Below are 16,118 nucleotides of genomic sequence, written 5' to 3' on the forward strand. Positions count from 1 at the left end.
TGCATAACCCAAAAAGCATGCGCTTGAAAGCAAAAGTTCCATAAGGACAAGTAAATGTCATTTTTTCTTGATCTTCTGGAGCTATGGCAATTTGGTTATAGCCTGAATACCATCAAGGAAGCAAAAGAATTCCCTTCCAGCTAATTTGTCAAGCATTTGGTCGATAAAGGGAAGAGGAAAGTGATCTTTCCTAGTAGCTACATTTAGCTTCCGGTAATCCATGCATACTCTCCACCCAGTGACAGTGCGAGTAGGAATTAGCTCATTGTGGGTGTTAGCCACTACAGTCATGCCTCCCTTTTTTGGAACGCATTGAACTGGACTCACCCAAGAGCTGTTAGAAATAGGATAGACAATGCCCGCCTCAAGCCATTTTAAGATCTCCTTTTTCACAACTTCCTTCATAATAAGATTCAACCTTCTTTGATGTTCCACAGAAGTTTTATGATTGTCTTCAAGGAAAATCTTATGCATGCAAATTGAAGGGCTAATACCCTTTATGTCGGTAATAGTCTACCTAATAGCTCTCTTATGAGCTTTCAAGACTTCCACAAGTTGCTCTTCTTGTTGTTTATTCAAGTCCGCAGCAATAATCACTGGCAAAGTATTGTTGGCTTCTAAATAGACATACCGAAGATGAGAAGGTAATGTCTTCAACTCAAGAGATGGTGGCTCCTCAATAGAGGATTTCAAAGATGGTCTACCAAGAGAAGATAAATCTAGAGATTCAAATTGGACACAGTTTTTAGGATAAACTGGTGATGCATTCATGATAGCCATACACTCTTCTCCATCTTGAGTCTTTACTTGAGCTCCTAGTAACAAGGCTTCTAAAAAATCATTAGGAATTGCCTTATTGAATTCTTCTTGTGCAACTTGATCAAGCATATCAACAAAGAAGCATTGTTCAAGATCTTTGGGAGATTTCATCAACTTGTGCATGTTAAAAGTGACTTACTCATCATCCACCCTCATAGTAAGCTCACCTTTTTCAACATCAATCAAGGTTCTAGCGGTTGCCAAGAATGGTCTTCCTAAGATAATAGGAATATCATGATCCACCTCACAATCAAGGACAATGAAATCAACTGAAAAAATGAATTTATCCACTTTTACAAGAACATCTTCAATAACACCACGTGGATAAGCCAAGCTTCTATCCGCTAATTGCAAAGTCATGGTTGTTGGTCTAGCTTCACCTAACTCCAATTTATTGAAAATAGAGAGAGGCATAAGATTGATACTAGCTCCAAGATCACATAATGCCTTACCTAAAAATTTATTCCCAATATGACACGAAATTGAGAAGCTACCGGGATCCTTCAACTTTTGAGGTAGTTGCTTAATGATATCCGTACAACTCTTGGTTAGAGCAACCGTCTCAAACTCATTGAACCTTCTCTTTTTAGAGAGTACATCTTTCATGAACTTAGCATATTTGGGCATTTGCTCCAAAGCTTCCAAAAAAGGAATGTTGATATGCAATTGCTTGAACATATCAAGAAACTTTTTGAATTGGCCATCTTCTTGTTGCTTCCTAAGCCTTTGAGGAAAAGGTGGTGGGGGCACATATTTTAGCTTAGCCTCTAGTTGCTTTTTCTCATCACCAACCTTTTTAGCTTGATCTTCATTGTTTTTCTCTTCTTGATTATTCTTCGAGTTGTCACACTCTTCAACCACAATTTCTTCATTAATCACTTCATTATCAACAATTACCTTAGTAGCACCACTACTCACACCACTTGCACTTGGCATGAAAACTTCGGGTAATTGCATCCCACTTCTCAAAGTGATTGCTTTACACTCCTCCTTACCATCCCTTTTAGGATTTGGAATGGTGTCACTAGGGAGATTACTTCTTGACATAGCATTCATTTGTGAAGCCAATTGTCCCATTTGTACTTCGAGATTCTTGATTACGGTATCATGAAGAGTAAGAGTTGCCTTAGTTTCAACTCTTGCAGACTCTTGATTACTCAAGATTTGTGCTAGCATCTTTTCCATTCTAGACTCCTCTTCTTTAACCGGCATTGGCTTTGGTGGAACTTGAAAACCTGGAGGGTGAAGTGCCTTGACATTAGAGGATGAAGGTTGATTTGAAGAATTCCCTTGAGTCCATGAAAAATTAGGATGATTCCTCCATCCTGAGTTGTATGTTTGAGAGTAAGGGTTGTTGTGAGGGTTTTGAAACTTACCCATATAGTTGACAGACTCAGTGGTCATATAAAGAGGACATTGATCGGGCATGTGCATATCATTGCATTGATTGCACACAGTTGGAATGGCTTGGACAGCATGCACATTATGAGAATTTCCCCTTTGTATTTGAGATTCCAACACATCAAAACGCTTGTTCATTGCATTCAAGATGGATACAATTTAGGAAGAGGAATCATCTTTAGCACTAGTCACCATTGATGTATTCCTTCTATCCGTGTTTTGAGTGTTATTTCGCAGACAATTGGTCTAAGAGGCGAAAAAATTCATTGACAGGCACATTTCGATATCCCCCATTTATGGTAGAATCAACCATGGCCTTCGAAGATGGATTCAGACGATTACAGAAGATCTGAATCACTACCCATTTGTCCACTCCATGATTAGGGCATTTCTTCATCAACATCTTGTATCTCTCCCAAGCTGCATAGAGATGTTCCTCTGGATACTGCTTAAAGCTAAGAAATTCATCTCTTGCTTCCACAGTTTTATCATCAGAGAAGAATCGGGCTCTAAACTTATTCTCAAGATCCTCCCATAAACCAGTAGAACCTTTGGGAAGATTGTTGAACCATTCTCTAGCCTTGTCTTGTAGAGAAATTGGAAATAACCGCAAGCGCAAGACATCTTTAGGCACCCCATTTTGTCTGAAAGAATCACATACTTCCACAAAAGACATCAAGTGCTTGTTAGCATCTTCATTGAATAGACCATGAAACACACCATTCATTTGAAGCATTGTAATCATGGCGGGCTTGATCTCAAAAGTATGTGCTTGAAACTCTGGCATTCGAATACAAGATTGAGTACCCCTCAGATTCCGGTTAGCAAAGTCATTGACTGAGGCGGTATCATACTGGTCTTTTGCCATGTTTCCTGATTGAGTCTCAGGAGTTCTTTCAGAATTAGGAGACTCGGTTTCTTCAAAGATTGTCAATCCTTCAAGTATCACTTCCAATCCTTCTGGGCCTATGACTTGCATATGCCAAATGGGTACCTGAAGAAGAAACAACCCAAGAAGTATCAAACTAAAACAAAAGCACTGAACAAAGACAAAATAAAAATCTAGAACTAATATCTACAAAGCTCAAGCGAAATCTAATATTACTAGTCTAAGGTTGATCAAAATATTTTCAAAAGCAAATCCCCAGCAACGGCACCAAAAACTTGTTGCTCACTGCAAGTGTATGGGTCGTAGCAAGTAATATAATAAAAGTAAAGTATCATTCCCTCGAGGATTTGTTCAAAAACAATGATCAAGCAAAAGATTAAGTAAATTTAATCAAGTTGAGCTACACATAGTTAGGTGAAATGGTTTTGCAAATGAAACTAACACGAGAAAATTAAGAAAGTGAGTGATTCACAAACTTCCAACACAAATTGAGACCTAGGATTAATTGTCCCCCTTGCATTTTATAACACCAAAATTACCTCCTCTCATAAATGCTTTTAACGAAAATAAGTACTAACCTAGGGTTCTAAAAATACTTGGACAAGCTCTCTCAAGTCATGAACAAGTGTTTAGTTAAATTAATTGCCCAATCTCTTATTACAATTAATAAAACTCAATTTTAAACACCAACCCTAATGTGGCTATGCAAGGCTAGCAAGTATATCTCTATCTTACTAGCAAAACCATCCATTCAACATGCAAATATCAAGTTCTTACACAATTTTACCCAAGTTCTACACTCAACCTAGCCCTCTCAAGCATCAATTAAGTGAACCCAACATCTAAATGGTGGCCAATCAAGTAGAAGCATTAAGGAAAGAGTAAAATAAACACATATATATCATTAATCACAAAAAGAGAGGAGAAATATAGTGTTAATCCATACAAGGGTTCCAAATAATCCTAGAACAAAGGGTTTAGCTACTCATAATCATCCACAAGCTACAAATATACAAAATAAGTGGACCCATTTCAGATAAGAGAGGAAAGGGAAGAGGAATAGAAAAACTGAAGAAAATGAGCTCCAAATGTCTTCAAAGCTTCAATCTCTTGATTCCAACTCTTCCAATGCCCAAACCCTAGCACAACCAAGCTCTAAAAGTGTCTAAAAGTCTGAAGAATGCGTTCTGGGTCGAGCTCTCAGCTTATATGTGTCCTAGCTAACTAATTTCTGATAAATGAAACGCAGTGTTTTTTTGACAGCGACGAAAATCGCGAACGAAAGTCACGACTTTGAGATGAGTTTGGCTGTTTTGCATTATTTTTACAGCTAACAAAAATCATTCATTTTGCTCTTGATTTCTTCATCCAAAAGCCTTCCTAAAACATCCACAAAGCTCCAGAAATGCTTCTAATCAAAATAACATGAAATTAGGCCAAAAATATCAAATTAAAGCCAAGAACACAAGCCCAAAATATAATGCACATTTTCCTAAATTGGGCAATAAAAACATATACAATTAAACCAAAGTGGACTAGAATCTAAGGAAAATGTGATGAAATAATATGAACTTCTAGAGGTTAACAATAACCCTTTTCAAGAAATCTCTTGTGGCTAAGATAAACTATCTTCTTTCCATAATGAAGTTGATGATAGCATGTTCCTGCTTCACAAATCGGACATGCTTTATGCCCCTTAGTATTATAGCTTGATAAGTTTTCATATGTAGGGAAGTCATTTATGGTGTAAAAGATCATTACACATAGCTTGAATACCTCCTTCCGATTCGTGTCGACCACATCCACACCTACTTCCCATAGTTTTTTCAAGTCTTCAATTAAGGGTCTTAAGTAAACATTAATGTCATTTCCTAGTTGTTTTAGTCCCAAAATGAATATAGATAATATGATATACTTGCGCTACCTTTACAATAAGGGAGATAAGTTATAAATCACTAACAGAATAGGCTATGAACTATGTATGCTACTAAGGTTGCCATAAGAATTCATGTCATCCGTACTGAGTCCAAGCTTGAGATTGCTTGGATCACTGCTGAACTTAGGAAACAAAGTGTCAATTTTCTTCCATTACTTCAAATCGGTTAGATGTCAGAGCTTTCCATTTGAAATTCTCTCATCTACATGCCACCTTAGGCTCTTAACATCCTTTTCGTTAGTAAACATCGTTTAAACCTTGGTATAATTAAAAGATCCATAGTGCCTTCTTAGGAGCTTTGTTTTCTTTATACCTTAGTGTTTCACATATCGGACACTACTACTTCTCTTTATGCTCTTTCTTGTACAATATCCAGTCATTTAGGCATGTGTGTATTTTTCTAAACTCTATGCCTAATGAGCATAGAATTTTCTTTGCCTTATAGTAATGAACCAGCAACACATTTTCTTTCAAAAGCATTAATTTGAACAACTCAAGCATTTTTGTGAAACTCTTCTCGCTCCACCCAGATCTAACTTTCAAGTTCACCAATTCTAACACTACTTTTAATAGACTAAATTCCTCACACTCTGGATATAAAGGTACCTTTGCATCACTGCACATATTATTGTATGCTTCAGATTGCTTAAAAACCTCTTTACCCATATCATGAATCATGTCCTCCAACCATTAAACATATTATCATCATCATCAATAACATCAATATCTCGTGATTGAGATGTACTCAGCATTGGCATGTTTGGTCTTTCACCATGCCATATCCAAACTCTATAACTTTTGAGAAACCCCTTACAAATTAAGTGTTGGTATATCTTATCTGCACCCTTAGCCACCTCTCATTCAAACAGTCCCTATAAGGACAATAAAACCTCCTACTATCATCTTAAGCATTACTCCTAGCCAATTCTAGAAACCCTTTAACCCTAATAACATACTCTAGGCTCATTCATTTAACATCTATCCAACTACGATCCATGTTTAATTTGTCTTCCTAAAACATGACAGAGTTTGTAGATTATCACTAAATCCATTAAGAGAGGGCCAAATAATGAGTTATATATTAAAAAAAATAAGAAATAAGCATGTTAACACAATAATTTTTAATTTTTTAGAATATTTTTTAGAGTTGGATTTCCTCCTATCTAATAAGTAGGAAGGAAGCCAACTTTATATTTTTTTTCTGCCCTTTCCATATAGAGGAAGGGGCAAAACATTAAGTTTAAATTTTTTTTAGCAAAGTCTCTCCTAAAAGTTGGAGTTTCCAATAAATTTACAATTGAAAATACAAAGGAGAAAATAATATTTTTAAACAAAACAAAGTCACATGCAATGCCTGATGACCTCAGGCCTCTACCAGTACTCCATTAGCGTACAAAAAATAAACTAATAATGCAATCACAACAATTTAATTCACAACAAATAAACTAGCCTAGTAGGATTGATGTAGGCACAATTTCTAATTTTTTTGAGAATATTTTTTAGAATTCTATATTAAAAATAGGGTCAAGTATGGAAATTTGGCAATTCCAACAATGAATTTTATATTAAAAATTTAGCATGGAAATAGCACCAAGCATCCCTCCTATTTGAAGCTAACTCTATATTCTTTGGCATTTTCATATAGAACAAAGGGAAAAACATTAAGTTTTAAAAAAATTTCAGCAAAGTTTTCCTTAAAAGTTGGACTTTTCAATAAATTATAATTGAAAATAAAAATGAAAATATAATAATTTTAAACAAAACAAAGCCGCATGCAATACCTAATGGCCTCAGGCCTTTATTAGCACTCTACTAGCTTACAAAAAATAAATTGGTCATGTAATTACAATAATTTAATTAAAAAAATCAATCAATCCAAAATAAAATCATATAAGGCTACTTTGCATTCTAGGTGTGGTTTTTATTGTTTGCTTAGGCGCCCCACATGGGTGTATCATGCCAATTATCAAACCCAAGATTAAGTGGTCAAAATTTTCAAGAAAAAAAAATCCAATAGATAGCTAAAGCATAATCCTCATTAATTCACATATCATGCATAAACAAATGCATTTGACTTTCAATAATGGTGTTTCTAATTTGACAATATTTTAGTTCTCTTGCTTGAAAATTGATATATCTAAAAATTCCAATAAACGGGAGTTTGTTTCCAAGGGTTTGCTTCTTTTAATTTATCCTTCCATCTTTCATATTTCTAAAAAATCCAAGGGTTTGCTCCTTTAATTTCTAACTAAAAACCCTAACAGACGAGCAATGTGAACAGAAAATCTCTTAATTAACTTTAAATTCATGACAAAACTCAAGATTAATTTAAAGTTAACAATAGATTAAGGTACAGAACACGGTGAAGTCCTAACCTAAATTAGTGTGAATTTGAAGCTTTCTACACCTTGTTTCCTCTAAAAGTTGAACTTTCAGGGATGAAGGGAGGCTTCTCTAACAAGTTGCAGCACCTACTTTTGTCACAGCTCAAAAAAACAAGGTGTGATTGGAATAGGATATGCATACAAAACCCATATCCCTTAAGCCTTAATTTAAGAAACTTCTAATTTAATACTTTAAACTTATTAATAATAGAGTTAGAAATTTTTACCATGGTTTTTTTAAACAAAAAGAATCATATAACCTCTTTTAAAGCTCTACAAAACCTCTCTAAATTTCTATAATAACAAATTTTAATGCAATTTAATTTTTTTCCATAACAAGAAGCTTTACTCCTCAACAACAGATAGTCAATGTATACAACAAATCATTATTCCATCTGTAATCAATCAAGAGTGCGTGAAAGAGACTATAAAAATAATACTCAAGCTCACATTTAGATCAAATGAGATTTGCCCAAAGAAATTCTTCTACTTCAATTCAATAATAAAGATCTCAATGATCAATAGCAAATACAGGTCCAGCTATTATATGAGGTCAAAATATTTTTCAATGAATAACATTTCTATTATATATAAAAAAATAAGACAAATAAAAAAATAAAGGAAATATTTAAATTCTTTAAAGAAGTAAGTTAGTACAATGTAAACACCTTGTTTCAAAATAAAATAAAATTTTGAGAAGAAATTTAGCCATAGCAATGACAATATGTGTGTGTATGTGTGTGTCCATCATTACTCATTTTCAATTTGCTAAACATATAACAGATATTCAAATCATAAATCAATAGGCTAGTAAAGTGAAGCTTGTAGAACCTTGTCATAAAAAAAATTAAATGAAATTGTATACATAATAAATGAGCTAAATGAAATTATATTTTATTAGGTATTTACTAGAATAGATAATAAACATGAACACACAGTCTATGAGGGCAACTAACTAGATATGGTCGAAGCCATGAAACAAATGTAGACACACAGTTTATGAGGGTTACTAACCAAACGTGGTCAAAGCCATGAAACAAATATGGATACATAGTCTATGAGGGTAACTAACCAGATGTGATCAAAATTACAAAGCAAATGCAGGTACGAGACCCACAAATAATAGACGAGAAAATAAAGCTCATGAAAAGCAAATTAGTTAGTTATTAACCAAGGTATGCCAAGGGCTAACAGAGCTACCATTAGCAACTAGTGTTCTGTATATAGTCCTTTTAAAAACTATTTTCAAACATACGAGAAAATAATTGCTTTTCAAAATATAAATTCCTTGTTTCAGTATCAAACTTGCATGAATCAATTAAAATAATCAATCTTCTAAATAGAAAAATTTAGAACTAATATTTCATAAGCTCTTTCACCAATTTCCATGATTGTCAATCTTTAATTTATAGGATAAAAGATTACTTCAACTTGTAAACATTTTCTTGAAAAAAAAAAACGTTTTCTTGAATCTGAAAAAAAAAACCTTTTGCAAAAGAATATAAATACACTTACTATGGCTTTATGAATTTGAGTAATTTAATTAAGAAAAATATTCAATATTTGAAATAGTGCACATGATCTATATATGAAAAATAATATTTTAGTAAAAAAAAATCTGTTAGTAAATTAATTGGGATATTATCCACTTACTTGAGGTAATCCTAATTCCCAACAATGTAATTTACTCTCAAAACTTTTCAAGACAAGGTTTACTCATGAAACATTTCAATATAATAATAATTGAACCTTTAAAATTTTGTCAAACTCATAATAGTTTGCTCAATCATTATAGTATATTCCCCCTTGCTCTTGAACATTAATCTTTTAGTTTCCAATCTAAATGCGTTCATTTCCTCCACATTTCTTTCTAATCCACAAAGTTATAATAATTCACTAACACATACTTTAACTAAACAACATACTTATTAAATTCTTGATTTACATATGCACCCTTTCAACAACATCATAACTAGAAGCCATAATATTTTATTTAATATATTATTATGTTTAAAGTTTTACATGAATAAAACAAGCTACCAGTCATAAATAAATAAATCAAATGAACTTCATACATCCTAAATTTAATATGGGAAGAACTGGTGAATGATGGAGGGAGAACGGAAGAACTAGTGGAGGGAAAAAGTTTCTAGATATTCTTTAGCTCTCTCAATAGATGAAGATCGCATAAATGAATTAGGGAGAAGGCAACAAAATTTTGATTATGTGAAGGGCATACTTGTAATTTTGCAAGGCTGAACTGCAAATAAAACTTTTGCTTAGAGGGCAAAGATTCAAACTTGGGATCTACTTAAAGAGTTGTCAACACAATTTCCATTAAACCAACATTCCTTCTTATTATATTTGTTCCAAAAATTAATAAAATACAATCAAGATAATTTATCATTAATTTTAAACCTACTTAAATTCTTGGGTTACTACATTCTCCCTCCTTTAGGAAATTTGGCCCTCTAAATTTAAATATGTGTAAATGATATGCCTTAGTTGCATGACAGTGATCATTATCCAAATTGCAATTTATTTAATAATGATATGAGAGTAGCAAGTTGAGACTTAGTTATATCAATTTAATCTCAATCCAGACACATTAGATAAATGCTCACATTTCATGTAATAAAACCATGGGCTCTAATTTTAAAGTTTCCTAAATCTAAAAGATCATTTTAAGAGTTGATCAATGTGAAACACACTTTGAAAAATCGCACATCCACTTAATGTATAACCCATGCCCCCTTTCTTTTCTTTTCTTTTTTGCTTATGTTTTTGTTTGTTTTTTTTGTGTAACCTTTAAATACAAGGCTTTCCACACAAAAATCTTAAACAAGCAATCCTTTCAACCAAAACAAATTATAAATGTATAATAGCCTAACATATAAATATTTCCTAAAATATAATTTGCATGCCTTAAATTTTAACCTCATAACAAAATTCATAAGTGCATATTTAGCCTTAACACAAAACCAAGATAGGTATTGGTAACAAATTTATTTCAAGTTCAAACAAAAGTCAAGGGATCACATTTTCAAATCAATTCAGAATTTGTTAAAAAAAAAAAAACATACATACATACATATATAGGATTGAACACTTAAGGTACATTTTTGTACACCTGCCAATGGACATCTTTACTCATTGGTTATAACATAACATCATAATTCACACACATTAGATCTTAGTTATCATAACTAAAACTCATTGCTACAACAATCATCTTAAAATTTTGATAAAAATACATGGATAATGAGTATAAGACCAATATATATACACAATAACAAAAACATTCCCTCTAATGGATAAATGTGATCGTCAAGGCCTTTAGAGTTCAAATCATCATATTATAATTACAATCATAAATCTTCATTCATGATGTAACATCCTGAATTTTTAATCTTACATTAACGAATGATTAGGAATGGATAAGTGATTTAATGTGGGATTATAGTTCTGAATAGTGAATTGTTATTTTAAACTATTAGGATGTTATATGAATAGATACAAGCATAAGAGCGAAATCTCAAAGCAGATGTGTGAGCATAGTGAGGATTTCCCCTTACTGTGCCATGCATCGTGACACATCCATCCCCCATCGCGGCATGTGGTACAGAATTTTGATTAATACGAACATACCAGTTTGTGAAAACAGAAAGGGAGATCAGGAAAAGAGAGGTCTGGCATGGAGAAGAGCAAGGGATGTCCTAGGACAAGCATAAATAGGAGCAAAGACGGTGTTTCTGACTTGTTACTTATTAGGTAAGTCATGTACTGCCTTAACCTTTGATTCTACCCTATTTTCACTTAGTTTTAACAAGTGAGAAATTGAATTCAAGATTTTTAAGGAGTTTATTTCTTACCCTATATTAAGAAAGGTGTTTCGGAACTGAACTAGTGCTTTGTGACTAGTTGGAGTTGAAATGATAAAGCTTTAAAGCTGTAGGCAAGATTTGCCCTAATCTAGAGAGAGTAGTGAGAGAAAATTGTTAGAAAATGTTAAAGCTTGAAATGAAGGGTAACCAGTAGTAAAGCGTATAAACGAGTGTGAAATGTGGATGTGATAGCAATTAGGAAATTAAATGTGACAATTGGCACTTTTGTTAATAGTGAAAATTGACTTTAGGTTCCTAATTTTGTGTAGATTTTAGTGCAAAATGCACAAATTATAAGGAAGGAGCATGAATAGGGTTATTTAGAACACGGGTAACCCTTTTTAGTAAATAAAAGGGTTGAGTAACTGTATAGTTTATTGTATTTATTAATTATTATAACTATATAAAAGTAAATACAAATTGATGAATTTTTTATTTTAAGAGTTTTATGCATGATTTGTTATTGAAATGGTTTTAGCATGTATAATGGTTTGTGAAATGAGATTTGTAAGGTTAATTGATTTCAAATGATATATATTTGTGTGTGTGTTATGACATTACACATTGTGGCAATATGAAAGAAAATTGTGAAAATTGTGAAAGAGCATGATCTTAGGGGGTAGGAGTTCACCCAGGATATGTAGGGATGTGTGCGTGGAGATATGTGAGTGAAAAATTCATATGGTCAGGCTAATACCATAGGGCATCTGGTGTAACATTATATGAGTTGCTACCATAGGTAATCTAGTACAACATATTATGGGACTATTATTATAGGACATCCAGGTAGTCTGGTAACTCCTTATTGCCCGATAGGGTGTGTTAGGAGTCAACGATGCCTCCATCACAAGTATGTAAAGAGGAAAACCATAGTCTATAGGTAGGTTAGATTATCTTTGACCGGGTGTTTCTATCACCGAAAGTGTGCTCAGGTTGATAAGTGGATGATCCAAGAGAGCTTATGGTTTCATGTCAGGGACCTTTGGAGGATCAGTAGATAGACAATCATGCTAGTGCTTATTTATGTGGAATGACTTTAAAAAGATAATATTTCCTTATACTTGTGTGTGTGTGTGTGTGTGTGTGTGATGTAACTTTAGTTTTGATATTTTGGCATGGTTATATTATGGTAATAGGCATTAAATGAACTATATTAGTTACTGAGATTTTATCTCACCCATGGTTATTTAAATTTTTTAGGCTCCGGTGTTAGTAGATCAAAGGGAAAGGATATAGGCTGAGTTGTCACCTCTCGCCTAAATCTTTGTAAGAATTGGTGTAATGAATTTGAGTGTCAGTAGTTGTAAATATGTATACATTGCCATAGGATTCAAATGTGTGTATAAAGTTGCATTTGTTGTATGTTTTGATGATTTGAAGTTCCTTAGCCCTTGTGTATGTATGAAAGATGACATGAATAGATGGGCTAGTAGATGAATGCATGTGTGTGAATATGAGTTGGTTGAAGAGTATATGTAGTGATTTAGCCTTGTATAGGATTAAAGAAGGGAAAATGTAAGTTTGGCCTAAAGTGTGAAATGGGCAGTGTACAAGCCAAATATGTATATGTGTGATATATTGTGCATGTGTGTGGTCAATTAGGTGTGTATTGTTTATTTAGACTTAGTTAAGGCCCAAAATGTGGCTAATGACAATTGGTTTCGAATTGAGAAACTTAAATGGCAAGATTTTGCCAGGAAATGGTCAAATTGCACTTTAGTATCCAATTTTTGATAGAGATATTGGATTGAGTTGAAACTAGTGTCATTAGTTAGATTTCCAAACAAGCTTCATGTGGGCATTAAAACCATTCAAATCGAACATCATATGTGAAAATGGTGCATATCTGAATTTCATATCAGAAACTACCATTTGGCAACAAATTCAAATACCTCTGTGCCATATGCTGCAGTGCATGTGGCATGAGCCACAGCACACAGTGCCAAATTTTACTTAATTTCATTGAGGTACACATGTTTTCTCAATCTTTAATACACCAAGACTAAATGCTTTCGTTGTGTATGTATTTGTGTGTGGGGTTTTATAACCCGAGTAATTTAGAAAATGATTTTTGAAAATATTTTATTAGGATCCCAAGGCTTTCAAAGTAAATGATTTTGATTTAATTAGTAAGATTATAGTGGACCACATGATAATATCAGCGAGGGCATTAAAGTATGAGTTGGTATCAGGTTCTTAAGTTTTAAGATCTGGTTATGTGCTTGTTTGTGCATTCATCCTAGACTTTGGCAACTTATATATTGTTCATTACACCTATTCTTTCCCTTTTGTTTAACCTTTCTTTTACTTTCTTCCTTAGGAGGGGAGAAAATAAGAAGAAGCACTCAAGCTATATGTAGCACTCAAGTATCTAGTCATCCAATAAAGGATGAACCTATGCTTGAGGTTCAACCAGATGTGCCTCAACAAACTAATAGAAAAGATGGCTTGTTGTAAGAGTTGAGAGATATAATGATAGATATTCGACAAACGATTAGAGAACATGATGTGTTATTATAGGATAGAGATACAATGGAGGAAAGAGAAGCTCAAGAGAGGCCGATACTAGAAGAAGCTCATAGCAAGCCTGAGTCACCTCAAGCTTCAAGCAGTAGATAGATTATGGGAGTTGCTATAGATCTATCTATCGACTGAGCTTAGAAGTCATATGTGAGGTTTAGTCTACATACCTTTAATGATAGTATGAGAGAAGAAGAAGCCAAATAGTGGATTGAGCACCTTGAGACAATATTCGAGGTGGTGACCTATACTTTAGAGCACAGAGTGACCTTAGCCATGGTCTAACTAGTTAGAGCAGCTAAGCAATGGTGGGATTTAGTGAGGCTATCTAGTGGCGTAAGGTATTCTTGGAAAGAATTCAAGAAGGTATTCTTTGATTATTACTTCCCAGTATCCTTTTATACTAACAAAGAGGAGGAATTCCACGTATTCTTGATGAAGAGGAATTTATCAAAAGATTCATGACTTATCATCCTATTCTACATACCTGCATCACCATAATGACACCAAGTGGAAGGCAGAATGGTTTCTAGAGAAGATACGTCCAGAGTACAGGCAGTAAATTGCTTTGTTCCATATCACCACTTATGAGGATATATGCCATAAGTTAAGAACAGCTATAAAGAGATAGAGGCTGAGAAGAATAGGGATAGTACGAGAGGATTTACACCTTCTCTAGGTTCGTTAGGTAGTGTATTGAAGAAGCCTGTTTACAGCTCAAGCAGTTTTAGAGCTTCTAGGAAGAGTAGTTTTGGTAGAGGTCTTTAGACTTGATCAATTCAGAAAGGGTCTATGCAAAGAAGTACTAGAGTCAGAATTAAACCTTTACAACCTTCAAGGCAAGCCTTAAACACACCAACTCCTATTCTTAGCATGGGAAGGTTGCCCCAGTATAGTATCTATGGTAGATTCCACGCAGGAAGATGTTAGTCCTATTTCAAGTATGGGAAGCTAGGCTATATTGTCAAGTATTATCCTAAAGGTGGAGTTGAGATGACAGAACAGTGATCAATAGTTCCAAGATGAGTATTTCCTGTAACTTAGGAAGAGGCTAGGGCATTTCTGAACCTGGAGCTACACATTCCCTCTAATGGATAAGTGTGATCATCAAGGCCTTTAGAGTTCAAATTGTCATATTATAATTACAATCATCAATCTTTATTCATGATGTAACATCTTGAATTTTTAATCCTACGTTAATGATTGATTAGGAATGGATTAGTGATTTAATATGGGATTAGAGTTTTGAATAGTGAAGTGTTATTTTAACCCATTGGAATGTTATATGAATAGATATGAGTGAAAGAGCAGAATTCCAAAGCAAATGTGTGAGCATAGTGAGGATTTCCCTAATTATGCCATGCATTGCAATACATACATCCCCTATTGTGGTGCATGGTGTAGAATTTTGATTAATACGAACATACCATCTTATGAAAATAGAAAGGGAGAACAAGAGAGGAGAGGTTTGGCATGGAGAAGAGCAAGGGATGTGCTAGGGCAAGCATAAATAGGAGCGAAGACAATGTTTCCAACCTGTTACTTATCGGGTAAGTCACGTACTACCCTAATCTCCGATTCTACCCTATTTTCACTTAGTTTTTTACTAGTGAGAAATTGAATTCAAGAGCTTTAAGGAGTTGATTTCTTATCCTATAATAATAGGAAGGTTCTTTAGAACTAAACTAGTACTTTGTAACTGGTTGGAATCGAAATGATAAAGTTTTGAAGCTACAGGCAAGATTTGCCCAAATCTATAGAGAGAGTAGTGAGAGAAAATTGCTAGGAAATGTTAAAGCTTGAAATGAGGGGTAATTAGTGGTAAAGCGTGTAATCGAGTGTGAAATGTGGATGTGATAGCGATTAGGCGATTAAATGTGATAATTGGCACTTTTATCAATAGTGAAAATTAACTTTAGGTTGCCAATTTTATGTAAATGTTAGTGCGTGATGCACAAATTATGAGGAAAGACCTTGAATAAGGTTGTTTGGAACACGGCTAACCCTTTCTAGTAAATAGAAGGGTTAAAGTAACCATATAGTTTATTGTGTTTATTAACTATTATAACTGTATATAAGTAAATACAAATTGATAAATTTGTTGTTTTAAGAGTTTTGTGCATAATTTGTTATTGAAATGCTTTTAACATGTACAATGGTTTGTGAAATGAGATTTATAAGGTTAATTGATTTCAAATGATATGTATATATATATATATATCTCTATGTGTTATGACATCACATGTTGTGGCAATGTGAAAGAAAATAGTAGAAATTGTAAAAGA

General features: G+C 33.7%; 1 non-coding gene across 1 annotated transcript; it reads left to right on the forward strand.

Moving 5' to 3' along the window:
• Window positions 1–2,591: 2,591 nt before the first annotated feature.
• Window positions 2,592–2,697, forward strand: LOC129314741 (small nucleolar RNA R71). Its single transcript, XR_008594249.1, has one exon. It is a non-coding gene; the product is annotated as a small nucleolar RNA R71 (small nucleolar RNA).
• The last annotated feature ends 13,421 nt before the right edge of the window (window positions 2,698–16,118 follow it).

The sequence above is a fragment of the Prosopis cineraria genome, unplaced genomic scaffold, assembly GCF_029017545.1.
Source record: "Prosopis cineraria cultivar Desert tree isolate PC_DT_omini unplaced genomic scaffold, ASM2901754v1 PC6, whole genome shotgun sequence".
Taxonomy (NCBI): domain Eukaryota; kingdom Viridiplantae; phylum Streptophyta; class Magnoliopsida; order Fabales; family Fabaceae; genus Prosopis; species Prosopis cineraria.